Genomic DNA, 17,644 nt, shown 5'->3' with positions numbered 1-17,644 from the left:
AGGTTTTCTACCCGTGTTAAGATTGATTAACGAATTTAAAAGATACCGTTCTATGTTTTCACAATTGGCAATTGTAAAAAATTTTCTATAGTATACATCAATGATTCTTTTTACACAGCCATTTGCTGTTTTGAATGTAAAAAGATAAATCCTTTTAACATTTTCTACTTAAGTTATTTACAAGTATTTTTGATTCTTCAGTATTATATATTTTTAATATAAATTATAATTACTGTAATATGAACTAATTAATTAACTGTGTATGTATGTACGTACATCGACTTCGATATTTTACCTAATAAGAAGGTTATAGCGATATTTTTTTTTTTTTTTATAAAGCCCCCCCCCCCCTGTTTCCACCCACATGGTTCGATTTTGCCCATCAAAGAACTCGACCGAGATTTTCGGTCGTTATATATATATATATACATACTTATATAAGTATGCGTGCGTGTGTGTTTATATATGTATATATATATTGATCATGTAATTCATAAGAAATGGCCTCAGTGCCGTTAGTACGGTAACAATGACCCTATGGTACAACCGAACCGAGTTAACGCGTGGCGCTGCCAAAACATCGACTGAAGAAATGGCCGAATACCACGCCAGGACAATTAAAAATCAGCGGTGGCCCACCAGGATTCTGAATGTCGTGCACACGATCCTTCTGTAGCAATCTTTAAAAATATTTTACACAACTTTGATAGCATAATTCATATTTAAAATGAAATAATACAAAAATATTAATTTTAAATGTAACTTGTCTTCTTAGACTAATTATTTTCTAATTAGCTTTATTTACTTTTTTATTTTTATTTTATTGCACTTATTATTTTTTTCAGATTTATGCATTTTTATACTTTACATCCGTTATTTAGTGTGGTATTACTTATAATCCTTAACTTGTTCATAATTATTTTTAAATATGATGGTAAATATTAGTAAATTTTAATCTATATCAAGTAAAAAAAAACTAAATACAAAATTTTTAGGGAAATGGAATTTAACCCACTGTGTCGGTGTAGTGGTGAACGCGTCTTCCCGAATCAGCTGATTTGGAAGTCAAGAGTTCCAGCGTTCAAGTCCTAGTAAAGTTAGTTATTTTAACACGGATTTGAATACGAGATCGTGGATACCAGTGTTCTTTGGTGGTTGGGTTTTAATAACCACACATCTCATGAATGGCTTAACTGAGACTGTACAAGACTACACTTCATTTATACTCATACGTATTATCCTCATTCATCCTCTGAAGAATTATCTGAAAGATAATTAGCGAAGGCTAAACAGGAAAAAGAAAAAGGGATCTGGAATTTACTTGTAAGGTGTGTATGTAAGGGAGTTTACTATAAATGTATGTAAGGGAATTACTATAAAAACAAAAAAAACATGCTTACTTAATAATAAAAAAATCCCTTTCGGCACGCCGGAAGGCAGAGGTATATTTCACCGGTACTAAGTAGGGGATAAAAAAATTTCCATCTTAAAGTTAAGAAAAACTTCATATTTACTCAATACGACAATGATTGCATGTGAAAAAAGTTTTACATGTTTAGCATACGACAAACCCCATCTTCTAACAATTCCAGCAATATTTTGGTGATCCCTTGCCGTAAGGGTTGGTCATATCAAAAATTGTTTCAGATAAATGTTTTAGGTAATGCTTAGAGGACTAACAACCACTATAAACCGATTCGATAATGTAACTATTAAGGGAGGTATGATTTTGTTGTCTTCGAAACCCCATTTTTTCCACCCACTGGGCCAATGGTGGACGTTATCAAAAACCTTTCCTTAGATAAGTTTAGGTCCTTATTCAAAGAATAGTAGGAACTTTAAAGAATTTGAGATTTTACTTAATATGAAAGTTATAGCGATATTTTTTTCGATAAAGCTCCCCCATTTCCACTCCCATGGTCCGATTTTGCCCATTAACACTCGATCGAGATTAGCTTAGGCAGCTTTAGATTAGATTAGGTAGCTTTCTTATCAAAATGTAAAAGAAGGACCCCTAAAAATACAAAATATAGACTTAATTTCGTATTTTTGAAGCAGCTACTACATTGAATACTAGAACATTGTAGGTAATTATTTTTAATTTTAAAAAAATGTGAAAAATCAAAGAAGAATTATTAAAAAATTATTGTTTCTGTTTTTGTGCAATTTTTTGAGGTTTTATGTTATTTTACGAAAATTAATTTGTAACTGTTGCGTTATATTTTGATATTATTAGAATAAAGATTCTCAGGGATTCAGAAATATGGTTATAAGAACAAAATATTCATAATTTTTATCTGCTATTCGAGTTGAATTACTTTGAAATCAAGTGTAACGAAAATTCAATAATCAGAAATAAACGGTTTACCGACAACACAACCTGTATTTAGTTAATTTTTAAGAGGGTCCGTAGGAACATTAAATTTATGTTAATTACGGTCGACCAGTTTTATACAAATGAAATGTCTTATTATTTGGGAGTGTTGAAGCATTATGGATAATTTTCCCACACAGGGTAAGTAATTATTACTAGATGATTTGTGAAAGGTTCATTGTTCCCGTCCGATAATAATTCCAGCGCAGCAGGGATTCGGTCCGGCCACACACCGTTCTATATCACGCATCCATCCTCTGTCCTTACTTATTTCCAGTTCCAGCATCACACACGTTGGAACCTGTAACATAGGACCTTAGAGCCCCTGTTACTGCTTCTCTTTCACATAAAAAACTGGTAGGTCGGTCGACTGTCAATCATAACCAACCCTAAATACCCAAAACATCAGCCAGTTCAAACATAATAAATTTTATACAGTTACACAATTTTTTCCTAATAGATTACAGTATTATTATGCGTATGTGATTTTTCGTTGCATTTTTACATCTAATTTATCATTAAATAATGCTAACTAATAATTACATTTAATTTTATTGTATATCTACAAAAAATAAAAAAAAACCGCAGGCTCTAAGATTTAAATAATTAATAAATGAAAATTAAAGAAGTGAAACCAACATTAATCATTTTTTTCTTCAGAAATCATTAATTAAATACAGTACGATTATTGACAGCCTATACTAATAGTTTTACTGTCATAACCCTAGATTAGATGAACTGTTAGTGAATATCGTTTTAAAAATACTAAATAAACATTTTATTTAGATTGGTACCCGTAATTATAAATTGTATTGTACATATCAGAAATGGATAGATATACTCAATGGATAATAAATGGAACTGTCTCAATATTTTCCTGGATGGATTAAGGGGAACCGTGGTAAAACATAAATCAGAACTGCATCTCAAAATACATAATTAATTATAAAAACAAGCAAAAACAGACGTGATTGAAAACTGTTAATAGTCAATATTAATTATTTATAATATAAAAATATGATATAATTTTAAAATAAATACATAAAAAAAAACTACAAAATAATCCATAATTCAGAAGGGAAAAATGAAGACAGAAACCCTAGAAAGAAAAAAACATGAACAAAGTATAAACATGCAAGAATGGCAAAATTGAGCGTAATATCACGTTCATATAAATAGCAAGGAGGCTGGTGTTTTAGCAGACAATGAGTCCACTTGTAAACTAAATCGACTGAAGTTTCGAAATTGTCTGAGGGTGATTTCTCTACCCAGTGCTATGAACAGAGTTTTACAAACAAGATGTGGCGGAGTTAAAGGACTTGCTGATAAAACAGTTCTAATGGTGGCAGTTGGCGTGGAATGGTTCGTTTTCGGTTGTTTTACCCGATAACAAGAATCTCTGGTCACAAAAGATTTACCAGGGATAAACAAATAAATATTTTATACAGATCGGGATTTAATAATAAATTGTACAGCTTATGTAAGGAATGAGTAGCTATGCTATTCCACGGGTAAAAATAAATTGTCTCATCATTTGCCAGGATGGATCAAGGGAAACTGTGGTAAAATCTTGAGCAGCATCGAAGAATATAAAATCAAAAATAACTGTCCCTCTTATCGCAAGACCCATCAGACGTCATCAGAGGATGAGGTCAACGGAAGTTCCTCATGACTCTCCGTAAAGAATAATGTAAAAGCGTAATGTAATGTAAAAGCGATTGACTTTTAAGATAACACTTAAATGTTTCATTCTTATATCTCTGCAATAGCCATTTCAATCGACGTGTGTTTCTGTTTAGAGATGTCCTATCCTCAGCTCTCCTGAAACATCGTCACCTTCTTCTGAGCCTCCTCTCTGTACAATAAGGTTTAAACCTCCTTGGGGTAGCCTGTATCCATTCGACTCTCACTTTTAACCTTCGGTGTCGATCACCAAGCAGTCTCTTGTAGGATTGAGATCAAGCATGGCGTCGCGTAATCGATATCATCGGAGGATGTTAACCGAACAGGAAGTGCCTGTTAATTATTAACCTACTGACAGTGTGCAGAACAGCTCATTGGTCAGATGTCGAATCGAAGTTGTTATCAAACTGTGTAGCCGCCAAATTCCCGAGGATACGAAAAATTTCTACAAATCAGGGATTTTATTAAGATCCGACGGCCAAAAGGAGATCACATTCCACAGATCGCACTCAGATGCATGTTAATAAGGCAGTCCTTCCGAGTCCTGTCTATAGGGGAAATTAGTCAAGTTCGCCAAAGAGAATGTTTAGCATTCCAACTGTCACCCACAATAAATCATGAACGAAGAGTTGAAAAAAAAATCAGAGAAAGAGGCAACCGTAGTCAGATATATTTCATTAAAAATTTTAAAAACCCACGAAATCGTTTTGAAGAACATATCTACTGCAGCACCGTCTGGCGGCTTATAACCGTAAAACTAATCAAAGAACCTGACTCTGAGGTGATACCTATGTAATACAAAAAACCGCATCAAAATCGGCTCAACCGTTTTAGAGAAACACATCTACAGCAGCGCCCCCTGGTGGCTGGTGGCTGGTGGCCTATAACTGTAAAACATATCTAAGAACTACCTAAGAAGTGATACCGGTGTAATGCAAAAAACCTCATCGAAACTGGTTGAGTAGTTTTTGAGGAAAATGGTGACACACACACACACACACACAAAACCTCATATACCGTCTTTGTTCCGTCGTGGGTAAAAATAAAAAAATAATAAAAAGATAAACAGAGAACAAAATCCATTTTAATAAAAGGCTTTTGTAGTTTTTAAAAATTTCGTACGGTTTTTTCCTAAGGATTAGAGCCGGTAATAATTTAAATATATAATTGTTGGAAAACAAAAATTAGTTGATTAATTTACTGCCTTAATACCATTTACCCAGTTTTTCTGGTGATTGTGAAGCATATAAAGCATCAGAAATATAAGAGAGGATGCAATAGCATTTGCTTTCTCAGAGAGTAATGATGTTTACTACAAAGCGAATTAAATAAAGGTAAAAATGAGTTGAATATCAGCTGCATCTCGGCGGGCTGATATGCTCTTATGCAGTATTATATTTGATTCGTTGAAGAAAGCAACGGGAAATTACTTTACATCTCATTGTGCCTGTTAAGGCGTGAAATGGTTATTATTTTTTAGAATGTTTACAGAGTTAAATTTTAAGCCTCTTGAAAATGGTGGACTTTGTGAATACTGTTCAACAGCATGTTGAGCTCACTGAAGAAAGAAAGAAATTATTTCATTGTTCGATGACTTTGGGATGACATATCAGATCGCCTACAACTATTAAGACTATGGAAATAAAATTATAAATAATAAATAATTTAAACTTTAAAAAAAATTTCATGTTGTCGTTTCATAAAAATGATCATCAGTAATGATTTTTAACCTTATTAATACAAGGTAATTCATAATATGAATAGATTTTTCTGTATGAATAGAAATGGCACTAAGCCAGGTGATAACATCATAGTTTTCAAAAATTCGATTGTTCCGTCCTTCAACATTTTCAAAAGGTTTAATATATCATCTATAAAATATGATACTTTATCAACGAATATAAATTACATAATATACAGTCATGTTAACAAAGTAAGAAACCCTTAAATAATTTTTTCATCAATTAAACATAGAAAAATGAAAAAAAACCTATTTCGAAGCGAACTATTTTTCAGTACGAGACTACCGAAATCCCAGGAGTCCTCTATGGGGAGACAACTTAAAAATGTTAAGTGGAAAGAGTAGGTTGTGACAACATTTTAAAGGACATAAAAATAATTCTGAAGTAAAAAAACGTTTAAGTTCCACAACCCAAATCAAAATAGCGCCATTTTTTAAATCAAATATTTTTTTTTAATGCCATTAAAATGATGTAAAACAAATTTTTAGGGATGTAGGATGTAGGGTGTATACCGAAATGAAACAAGTAGCACTAGATAGGGAATCTTGGAGAGCTGCATCAAACCAGTCAAATGACAGAAGCCAAAAAAAAAAGAAGTCACACTAAACCCCCATTTACAAATTTTGAGTTACCCTCTCTCATTGGGGATTTAGATATGTGATGGTCTCATACTGAAAAAAATATATTTGGTTTTTTCAAGGTAGAAGTGTTTAGTATAGTTTATTTTCTTTTTTTTTTAACGATTGAAAAGTTATTTAAGGGGTCTTATAAAACCTTGTACGTATAAATTGGGCGTAAAAAAATTAAGTTCTTGCTCCTATGTTTTTTATTATTGTTAATTTAGAGAATTCTGATCAAACCCATATCTGTTTTGGACATAAATTATTAATTTTTAAACTATTTCAAAATGTTTGTCTCATCTTGTTTCCGTTACATTGGATGTAACTTTATTTTTTTAAAATGACACTGTGGTCATACAATACATCATTTGAATAAATAATTTGATGGTAAAATTGATGGCGAAAACCGCGCATCGATATTTATGACCGTTTTTCAAGATATTAACCATTAAAAAGCGTATTAGCAGAGCAAAAATTGGTAATCGTGAGCAATTTCTTGATCAACTTCAATCTTGTTCACACTTTATTACACCATATATAGTGTAATAACTTTATTACAACATGTACATATGGAAAAAAAATATCTAAATAACAGAAAACAGGTTTGGACAACGGGTGACCCGTGCAAGACCGAAGTCTGAATCGCGTTATCAGCTTTATAAGTTATCGAGTCCTGTTCAGATGCTAATCCGTTCTGTGGAGAGAGGTTAGGGTTACGATAAGAATTAGAATTAAGGTTAGACTTTTGTGGAGAGACGTTAGGATTAATTACAAAGGTATGACAATAATTAATACCATCTCGTAGGACGTTTGAACGAATTTATGTTTAAACAGAAATGTATTCACTACAGAGAGAGACTACACTACATGTTCTCTGCTATTAGTCACGTGTACGACGAATAATCACTTTACGATGAACGCCAACGTTAATTTTCAACGACTGACTTCGAGTCCACTATAACGAGTATTAAGGTTAGTTTATGGTTTATTTTCCACAAAAATCTTACCTTAATCTCAACTCTAATTAATAACTCTAATCTTAGCTCTTTAATTTTAAAGTTAACCTTAACTTTAACCCTAACCTCTCTGCACAGAACCTTAACTTCTCTATGGAGAATGGATTAGCATCTGACTACGACTTGATAACTCACAAAAGTGATTGCTAATTGTGATAGTACTGACTGATAACTTGGCGCGGACTTTGACCTTATAAGGATCACCTGCTTTCCTTATCCTAAGTATATATATGGTATTTAAAGTATGAACAAAATTGAAGGAAATCAAGTAATTGTTTACAGAATTACCCAAGTTTTTTATTATTTATATATGCCTTAACTTGTTACCAGTAAATAAAAAAAAATAGCAAAAAAATAAAAATCACTTGGTTTTTCTGAAATTGAAACCATTAACATAAATCAATTATCCTGTAATTTACATCTTCAATATTTGCTGTAAGGGCTTTATAATGGGTAGAAAACTTTGAGGCACACAATGAAAAATGCATTGAAAACGCTCTCACCAAAAGGAGTTTTTCAGGGGGGGAGGATCGATCATAATAATTCTACCCTGCTGGTAGGATTTCCTCCTTTAATATGAAAATACACAGCGCCTATAAGATTTCAATCAATGAACAACTACGAAGCTTCGATGCAGTTAAGAATCACCGACAGTCAGTAAGTTTTTGTATACTATATTGAAAACGATGCACGATTTTTGTCATCGATTTTTTCGTAAAATTATATGTGGAATTGATGTGTTATATATTCATACTGTCATTTTAAAAGATAAAGGTAAATCCAATACGACGGAAATAAGAAGGCAAACAATTTTAGAATAGGTAGTATTGTAAAAGGTAAAACTTGTTAATAGGTAGTAACTTAAAAAATTAGTATTGATGTCAAAAATTGAAATTACATTCATCAGGATTCGATAAATTAATAATTAATAGGAAGAACTTACTTGCAAGTATATACATAGTTTATTTTACTTTACATGCATTCATGGATGGGAGGATACCTTTTATTAGGTATATTTCAATAGTTGGTTAACAGAATTACTGTAAAAAATGTTTTAAATACTATATAAAATTAAAAAAAATGTTAGATATATTATGCCTGTGTAAATAATCCATTAGTGCAATTATATATACAAACAGAAAATGTATGTAATAAATATATATACATATTAATTTACATGCACTATAATTTACGTGAGAATGTAGGAACATTTTTGTCATCTGTCAACATCAATTAAAACTATACAACATTAATATATTAAGATTCTTAATGTTGTATAGTTTTATTAATAAAATAAACGAATAAATCAACGACTGCTAAATCTTTCTTAGCTTAATAAACTCAGTTAAATCATATCCATTACATACTAAATAAATTACCATCTAAAAATGCAATAATCAAATTTTATACCTGTGTGTTATTGTACATCTACATTATTCATTGTTAATCCAGATCATTAACCGTGAAACATATCAGTTGAATAACAAAGCTAAACAGAAATGATAAAATTATTTTAATAACAAATCACAAACAGACACGGGAATAGACAACAAGAAAACAACCTCGCCTACAGCAGTAGAATCATGTCGACGCATACACCTGCGTCCAGACGCTGTAATTATAAACGGACAGCGCATCCGCTATCTAAGCGTCCTCTACAGTGAAACAATAACAGTTACTACGTAACTGTTGAACTGTAAGTAATAACATGCTTTAAAAGTAAACAACACATCTCAATTTTTTTTTTTTTTTAAATTTATCTTGCATAAATAAACTTCACAAACGATAATTTCAATTTTATATAAAATAAACTAAAATGAATAACACGGGAGAAACCAGTGTTTATTTTACTAAGTCCTCAATCTAAATTAAAAAAAAAAAGATATGTACCAATATATTCATAGTTCATTCTCTTGATATTTTGTTTTGCAAATCGTTTTACTAAAATAAAAAATTTAGGAATTATACCATAAAATCTGTACCTCCAAGTTCGTAGGGCAAGAATCTAATAAATATTACAAGAATTACATGTCTGAAAAAAATAGGATCTTAACGATTAAATAACAACCACTTAGCTCGCTCATTTTTCAGCTGATTTACATTTTATCATTCATTTTTTTATGTTTTCATAAATAAATTAATCTACATACCGATCAGAATAATAGATTTACATTAATAGAATACATTACATCGATCATGTTATTATAAGATAAATTGTAAATATAAAAACATAAAATAAAAAGTTGATGTAATTAAAATCTATATTAATTACTGTATTTAAAATATTAACATATGAAGGTGTATTAGTATAATATAAAAACATAACTACAAAATAATCCAAAATTTACAGCACATTATTGAAAATTATTTTTAGCACACATTTATGTACACGTTGGACAGGATGCAAAAAACTCAGGATTTAAAAACAAATTTTAGTTATTATTACTCTTTAAAAATTCTTTTTTTTTTTGTCTTCAGTCATTTGACTGGTTTGATGCAGCTCTCCAAGATTCCCTATCTAGTGCTAGTCGTTTCATTTCAGTATACCCTCTACATCCTACATCCCTAACAATTTGTTTTACATATTCCAAACGTGGCCTGCCTACACAATTTTTCCCTTCTACCTGTCCTTCCAATATTAAAGCGACTATTCCAGGATGTCTTAGTATGTGGCCTATAAGTCTGTCTCTTCTTTTAACTATATTTTTCCAAATGCTTCTTTCTTCATCTATTTGCCGCAATACCTCTTCATTTGTCACTTTATCCACCCATCTGATTTTTAACATTCTCCTATAGCACCTCATTTCAAAAGCTTCTAATCTTTTCTTCTCAGATACTCCGATCGTCCAAGTTTCACTTCCATATAAAGCGACACTTCAAACATACACTTTCAAAAATCTTTTCCTGACATTTAAATTAATTTTTGATGTAAACATATTATATTTCTTACTGAAGGCTCGTTTAGCTTGTGCTATTCGGCATTTTATATCGCTCCTGCTTCGTCCATCTTTAGTAATTCTACTTCCCAAATAACAAAATTCTTCTACCTCCATAATCTTTTCTCCTCCTATTTTCACATTCAGTGGTCCATCTTTGTTATTTCTACTACATTTCATTACTTTTGTTTTGTTCTTGTTAATTTTCATGCGATAGTTCTTGCGTAGGACTTCATCTACGCCGTTCATTGTTTCTTCTAAATCCTTTTTACTTTCGGCTAGAATTACTATATCATCAGCAAATCGTATCTTTATCTTTATCTTTTCACCTTGTACTGTTACTCCGAATCTAAATTGTTCTTTAACATCATTAACTGCTACTTCTATGTAAAGATTAAAAAGTAACTGGGATAGGGAACATCCTTGTTGGACTACCTTACTTATTACGGCTTCTTTTTTATGTTCTTCAATTATTACTGGTGCTGTTTGGTTCCTGTAAATGTTAGCAATCGTTCTTCTATCTCTGTATTTGAACCCTAATTTTTTTAAAATGCGGAACATTTTATTCCAGTCTACGTTATCGAATGCCTTTTCTAGGTCTATAAACGCCAAGTATGTTGGTTTGTTTTTCTTTAATCTTCCTTCCACTATTAATCTGAGGCCTAAAATTGCTTCCCTTGTCCCTATACTTTTCCTGAAACCAAATTGGTCTTCTCCTAACACTTCTTCAACTCTCCTCTCAATTCTTCTGTATAGAATTCTAGTTAAGATTTTTGAAAAAAAAAATGGCAAAATACCAGCTCGTAATAAACTTTCTTTGTTAAAAAAAGACATATTTTACTGAAGTATAAAGAGTTTTTATTTTAATACTGTATTATATTCATAAAAAATGACTTCTTCATGTACATAGAATTGTAAAAAATACAATTTTTTTATTAGATTTCTGATATTTTGAAAACAAATTCTTGATTTTCATAAATAAAATTGAGACAAATTAATCGTAAATTTTTAATTAAATGCATGGGAATTAGTGAGATATTTAAAAATATAACAAAAATATTACCGATGATCGTTTTAAAATATTACTATACGAAAAATTATGCAGTAAAATAAGATTTTTTTCTCAGTTTTCATTACTAAATGGAGATGAGTAATGATTGCTTTACAACAGAAAGAGATAGCTTCATTTCTTAGTTTAAACTATCTAGAACATATTTTATTATCATTACATCTAATGAAACGCATCAGATGTAAAATTTAAATAATTAGTGTTGCTTTCTCTAAGAGTAATGATGTTTATTGTCTTGAGTACAGCGTTATGGTAACAGTTGTGGAGAATGTTTAATTTAGTGAAGAATTCAGTGGGATATTATTTAATTTCTCACTGTCATTAGTAAGGCATGTAACGCTTGATAGTCTTTAAAATGCCTGTACAGTTTTTTTTCAGTAAATTTTGTCTCGTATCAGGTCGCCTGCAACCATTCAGTTATGGTACCTAACGTACATACATGCTCTCGTTTAAGCGCCTTACTTATTAATGCAATTATCTGGACAACTATTATTTACTTCTTGTCTCACAAAGAAAGTAAAAAAAATCATGTTCTACATGTGAAAATAAATAAACAATTTCATATAAACAAGACTTCGGAAATTATTCCTTTTTGAGTTATACATTGAGAAGAATTTTGATCAAATTCCTGCTGCATAAGTAAATGAAGAGATACTGAGATTTATTTAACTTAAATTAAAGGATAAATGTTTATGAAACCATATGGTTTCATATCGTTTCTCATCTGAAAATTTTAATAAAATTGGCAATAGAACTTTATATCTAGTAATTTTTGAAAAAAATTATTGTAAAACACATTTTTTTAGATTTAATGTAGTACAACTTTGATAAATGAGATCAGTAAATAAATACATATTTTAACAAAATTTATTATTATGGAATTTATTACTGACAAATATATTAAGTGGCACCAACTGAAGATGAATTTTTTTAATAAAATGAACAGACCGGAATATGGTAAAAAATTATTTATTACTAGCAAACCCGGCAATGCTTTCCTATTGCTAGATTTGAGTATATATGTAGATCAAATGAACACAATTGAAAGTTTGATAAAACATTCAAAATGAACATTACGGAACTTCTTTATGTTTATGTTTCTTTATGTACGGAGGGGAAATTTAACCTTTCCCCTCTTCTCTTCCTTCCTTCCTTTTCCCCTTTCCCTTTTACATTTCCAACTTTTCACCATTTTCTTTTCCCCGTTTTCCCTTTCCCTTTTCCTAATTTAATTTTATCATATATAATTTCTCTTTCCCCATTCCCCCTCCCTTTCGCCTATTTCCTCCTTCCATCTGCCATTTATCTTTCCCTTACCTACCTTTCTCCTTCCTTCCTTCCCCTTTCTTTTTTCTTTTCCCCTTTCCATTTCTTTCCCCTTTCTTTTTTTATTTTCCCCTTTCCTTTTCTTTTCCCGTGTTTACTTTCCCCTTTTCCCCATGTTCCCCTTATTCCCTTTTTACCTACTTCCCTTTTACCTTTTACCTTTTTCGATTTTTTCTATTTCCTTTTTCCGATTTTTCCCTTTCTCCCTTTTTTCCGGTGCGTAAATTGGTCCAGTAGTTTTTTAATCTATAGTGAGCACACACATTGGAAAAATTGAAATGGAATCGTAAAATATTTAGTATAGCGTGTGTTGCTTTTACGACCAACAAATGTTTTTCAAAAAAGCATATTTTTACCTGTCACAGATGTGACATATTAGGTATATAAATAGTAGGTATATTAAAACACGTGCGTATTCGAATTCAACGTTGTATCAAAATTTCAATGCAATCTGTGAAGAACTTTCGGAGATTTAAGATTTTGAACAAACAAACATTTACATTTTTATTTATATGGATAATTATAAACCAAAACAAAAATAATTACAATATTGTAAAATATCTAGCAATAAAATCAATAATTTAAAAAAAAATTTAAAAAACGTATAACAAAATTACTCGTATAATATCCTCCTCGACTTTTATGAAAACCTTTGTGAGAATCGGTTTAAACAAAAATACAACCTAACCCTCCGGGTTGGTCTTGTGGTAAACTAGTCATCGTAAATTAGCTGATTTCGAACATGAAGTTCTCGGGTTCAAATCCTAATAAAGGTTACCTTTATTCGGATATGAATACTAGATCGTGGATACCGGTGTTCTTTGGTGGTTGTTCAACACTACAAATTTATCGGTACAGTTACACTAAACTGATAAGTCGCTAATGAGATTAATTGCTGATGCGACTATTAATAAAAGTATTTTTAAAAAATATACAGCCATTACTGATATTTATCGGTAATTTTTTTTTTTAGTGAAAAATTAAGGTAAGAATTCTGCAGTTGTAAATTGTGTCATAGCATTGTTAACTACATTATTAAACATTGAAAATAAACTGAAAAAGAATATTTTTGTTAAGGTTCTGGTGACGGGGAAATTAAAAAAAGGTGGCAAAGAATTGCATAACTTTCCTGACAAAGCTAGAAAGTTTAATAAATTTAATAAGTACTACACAATTACTTAAGAGAAAAATTAAATGGAACATTAAAGTATGAACATTGCAAGTAACGAATGATTTATGGAAAAAAAAGAAATTTTATTCTGAGTATAAATTTGAGATCCGGGACCTAAATTGAGCGTCATCATGCTAAACAGATAACCGTGTCTAGGTTATTGTATTGTTATAAAAATTTACCGTTTGCTGTTTATGAAGATTGTTCAATAATTAAAAAGACAGATGGCAACAGTGGAAAATTATTTAATAGAGAAAGTATTTGACGTTCAAGTCGTCAACCCTGACGTAGAAAATATCAGCTTTTCGAAAAGAATTTCCATTATTACAATGTCTTTTGGTTATTTTAAAAAATTGGTTCCGCTTGAAATGTGTACCGCCGAAGAACAACATGCTGTGAAAAAAATTTTATTTTCTGAATTTGTAAAATCAGCTAAAGTTCATTTACAGACGTTAAAACAATACAGTAAAAAATTTACTAACCCGGAAGAATTTTTTAAAATTGATTTTACAGTTTAAATTGGGCAAAAAAAGTGTTACGGATTTTCATCGTAGTGGAAGACCGGTGAAAGTTTCGACTAACGATTTCAAAAATGTCATTATGATCTTTTTCACAAATTCATGTGCGTAGAAATTAGGGAACTTGCTGAAATTTTAAGTGCGAGACCATTCCATTATCCATGATAAACTGAATTATCATAAAACCTGTTCAAGATTATATATATATATATATATATATATATATATATATATATAAATTTAAACGACGATTTTAATGGAAGGTTTTAGTTCGCAGTATAACTTTTGAGAAACTTAGATTCATAATTTTTAGCTGGAATCTGAACGTTAGAGTAAGGAGATGGAAATAACGTCACCCGCTAGGAAAGAAATCGAAACCTTCGCATCAGCCGATAAAGTGATGCTAATAGCGTTTTGGACTACAAAGGCCCAGTTTATTGTAAATATTTGGAACAACTTACAATCAAAGAGTATAATTGTGACATGTACAAAAAATAAAATGAAATCCACAATAAGGCGGAAACCTGGTTCTCTCTCAAACAGCGTAATTATTTTGCTTGATAAAGCACGCCCCACACCGCTATAAGGAAAGCTGTTCAAAAGATAGATCGGGAAGGGTTGCCACATCTACCTTACAATCAAGGATTCGCACCATGAGATATTTTTTGTTTAGTCCCTTATAAAGAGTTTTTACGTGGCACGGATTTGTCAATAATGAGCGGGTTAAAAGTGCAGCACAAGAATGGCTCATACTCTAAGGTGAGCAATTATTATTTACTACTGGAGTAAGAAACTTCATAGAAAGATGGTTAAATGTAGCTGGAAATTATATTGAAAAGTAGTAGCATTAGTTTCAATAACGCTGAATAAATAATAATTTTTTTATTTATTTGTCTGTTTGATTATTGAATGACCCTCGTAAATGCCATAATACCGTTTGTGATGAGGGAACTAACAGCTGGAAATAAATTGTGCTTTATACAGCCAAACTACTACTATTAACTAATAAGTAACTTAATCCTCATATTCTCTCTGTAATTTTAGTTGCATCACGGAGCAAACATTTTTATGTTTAAATTTATACTAATTAAATTTTTTTCCTGTGAACGTCCCAAACTGTTCAACTAGTAAACAACAAGCAAGTCCTCCACAGCACAATGAGACGGTATGATATGATAGGTATGACATTTGTATTTGAGGTATATACATGTACAAACTCAGGCCGACCATTCCTGAGACGTATGATTAATTGAATCCCAACCCCAACCACTGAAATACACCGGTATCCGCTGTCTAGTATTCAAATCCAAATAAAAGCAACTAACTTTTATTAGGATTTGAACCTCAGAACCTTTGATTTCGAAAATCAACTGTTAAACAGCTGATTTGTGATGACCGGTTAACAACTAGGCCAGCCCAGTGGTGAGCACCTAATTATAGTAATCTTGTAAAATTTATATAACCTCTAATTATTCTGATATGATGATGTCACATCAAACACCTTTTTTATATTAATGTAACCTTATATTATTTTAAATCTCTTTAGTTAAAACATTTGAAGTTAATTACTCGCAATACAATATTGTTTACTTTATAGTTTATTAAAGAAATTTAGACGTTTATTAGAATAAATTAAAATGAAAGAATAAATAATTTATTTTCTTGTAACTCACTGTTCATTTAATAAATTAATTACTTGTTAATTTTTTAAATAAATTTTTAATCAAAATGCAAAATTTTAAAATAGATTATGAATCATTAAGAAATAATAAGTTTTCAAAATCATTAATAATTTTTTATTCTTACAATATTCATTATAGTATAATACGTTTTAAATGATATTTTGTAGTTATTTAATTTTTACTTTCTCAGTATACTGTGTGAGTGAAAGTATGTTAATCGGATCAAATTTTGCATATGAGTCTTTTGTAGATCTTGTCGTTTCATGATACCCTTCTAACTAGAAACAATATATTTTTAACATTGAAAAATTCCACCACGATGAGAACTACTATTTAGAATGCAAATTAATTGGAATATGCAAGTAAAGAATTATGTAACAAAATTGTTCTACTCTTTCAGTAAAATTTTGAGATATAGAAACCACGGTGATCGTCATCGTATAAAATTTCTAAAAATTTTCAAAAAAAATTTCATTAAAATCAGTTAATCCAGTCTAAGCTACAAACAAAAAAAAATAAACGATTGAAATCCACACATGTGGATTTCAATAACACCAAACATCATCAGAAAGTATCTTACCTAGTTATAAGGAATTAAATTAAGTGAAAAGGTTTATCTGTCAAGTACAATTTGAGATGCGGGATCAATTAGGTCCGTATCCATTTGGTATACGCCCAGTATACAGAAACTGTCTTGCTAAATTTCATCCAAATCGATCTATACAATCTGGAGATATTAAACAAAAAAAATAAATCGATCGTTCTTCGTTATCCTCCTGCCCTAGACTGTCGAACATCATTACCCCAATATTTATATTACATTTTACGCGGCACGTATAAAAACTGTATTAATGAAACTTTTAACTCAAGTTCATGTTCATTTCTGTCTAAGTTTAAGGTAGTTTCCTCCAAGAGGTTGATACAATTATGGTTGTTTTGTTAGATTTTAGCAAGCATGTTCATACTCATCTAAGCATATCATCGTACTACGGGATTGTTTGATATTTATTATTTTATTATATCAGTTCAATGTTGTAGTAATTGTAATTCGGGATCGTCATGGATCTTCCTGCAAATATCTTTGAATTTTTTGCTTTATCAAGAGATAAAGAGAATTGAGTCATTTGTTTCGTTTTGGTATTTTAATAAAACATAAACTGCTTAATCAGGAACACGACATCGTGTTAAATATTTCGAAGGATCCAGAACGGTGGTAATGCAAGAAAGGCATCAAGTTGATATACAAATCCGACCCAGTACGTGATTTCAGGGCTCTGAACTAAGCCTCGATTAGATTTTAATATTTATTTATTCATGGAGCTGTGGTGACAATTATGGGTTATGGCTCTGATGACTGAGGCTTTCTGTGAACGTTAAATAAATATCAACTATAGTACAACTGTGGACTGGAGAAATTACCTACGGGAAGTGTTCACCGAGAAGTTTTTAAAATCAAATCGTGTAATTTTTGGCCCGGTCTGATGGAAGAGGTTGACGAGTCTGTATT

Source organism: Lycorma delicatula, chromosome 2 (genome assembly GCF_047948215.1).
Source record: "Lycorma delicatula isolate Av1 chromosome 2, ASM4794821v1, whole genome shotgun sequence".
In the NCBI taxonomy this organism is placed as follows: Eukaryota; Metazoa; Arthropoda; class Insecta; order Hemiptera; family Fulgoridae; genus Lycorma; species Lycorma delicatula.
Note: the sequence above shows the minus strand (reverse complement) of the source record.